This window comes from Nannobrachium achirus (genome assembly GCF_963921795.1).
Source record: "Nannobrachium achirus genome assembly, chromosome: 12".
Classification (NCBI taxonomy): Eukaryota; Metazoa; Chordata; class Actinopteri; order Myctophiformes; family Myctophidae; genus Nannobrachium; species Nannobrachium achirus.
In genome coordinates this window covers 45,924,628-45,926,126 of record NC_137832.1, presented here as the reverse complement: position 1 = coordinate 45,926,126, position 1,499 = coordinate 45,924,628, and the positions used below count along the sequence as shown (strand labels likewise).

The window sequence follows — 1,499 nt, the reverse complement described above, 5'->3', positions numbered from 1 at the left end:
CGCGTGAGGCGAATCTGAAGCCGGTGGGACGAACGGTTCTCGAGATACGCGGATTACATACACGCACACGCACACAGACTTCTCGCATTTATTGTAAGATGGAGCAGGCAGACATATCGTGACATCATTGGGATGACACGGCATCCAGTATTGTTGATGTTAGGTCACCATGCATGGTAAATCAATATTGTTTACAGGTTGTAATGGTTACCATTGTTGATTGTTGATAGTCAAATATGTCCATCCAAATATGGAGCTGGCTGACACATCGTGACATCATTGGGATGACACAGGCAGTATATAAAGACTCACATTCTCAGAGAAGCAGTTACCACCCATACTGCACATTCTGCGGACCTTTACCTTCTGTACCTGGACATTACCACGTCACCATGGTTCTAGCCGACCTGGGGAAGAAGATCACCACGGCACTGAGGTCTCTAAGTAATGCCAATGTTATCAATGAGGATGTGTTGAACTCCATGTTGAAGAAGGTTTGCGCAGCCTTGTTAGAGGCTGATATCAACACTAAACTTGTCAAACAGCTGCAAGAGAATGTCAAGTCTGCCATTGTCCGGGAAGAGATGGGTTCTGGTCTAAACAAGAAAAAGATGATCCACTATGCTGTGGTCGATCCAGGCGTGAGTGCTTGGACTCCAACCAAAGGGAAGAACAACGTCATCATGTGTGTTGGTCTGCAGGGCAGTGGAAAGACTACAAGCTGCTCTAAGATGGCGTACTTCTACCAAAGAAAAGGGTGGAAGACCTGTTTGATCTGTGCGGACACCTACAGAGCTGGTGCCTTTGATCAATTGAAACAGAATGCTACAAAAGCCAGAATTCCTTTCTATGGAAGTTACACAGAGTGGACGACACAAACAAGAAGCAGCTTTGTTTGAAGAGATGCTGCAAGTTTCCAACGCTGTGCAACCAGACAACATAGTGTATGTGATGGATGCATCTATTGGCCAGGCCTGTGAATCTCAGGCTAAAGCTTTTAAAGATAAAGTAGACGTGGCCTCAGTCATTGTTACTAAACTGGACGGACACGCTAAAGGAGGAGGGGCCCTCAGTGCTGTTGCTGCAAGAGTCCAATCATCTTTATTGGAACTGGGGTAAACAAATTATTGAGCCTTTTAAATCAAAACCCTTCATCAAAAAACTTCTGGGAATGGGAGACATCCAAGGATTGTTTGACGAAATGAATGAATTGAAACTGCATGACAATGAAAAGCTCATGAGCCATTTGATACATGGTCAGTGTTGTGATATATGATCTCAATTGTATATATTTATTATTGTATTTATTACTGGCTCTTTTTGTGAAATTGACTACAAGGAAATGCTCATGACATCACAGCTGATTTGTATATTTAAGGAGTGTCAATAAACCAGGCCTCAGTGTGTGTGTGTCCACTGATGTTCCGGAGTTACTTACTAGGTTATCAGAGATGGCCAGTAGTATAGGGATCTTTAATACAATAAGACGCATTACCTAC

At 43.4% G+C, this 1,499-nt stretch overlaps 1 pseudogene across 1 annotated transcript; it reads left to right on the top strand.

Annotated features, from left to right (window-relative positions):
• The first annotated feature begins 392 nt into the window (after positions 1-392).
• Positions 393-1,276, top strand: LOC308295625 (signal recognition particle subunit SRP54-like; annotated as a pseudogene). The gene has a single exon. The product of its transcript is annotated as a signal recognition particle subunit SRP54-like (transcript).
• Positions 1,277-1,499: the final 223 nt, after the last annotated feature.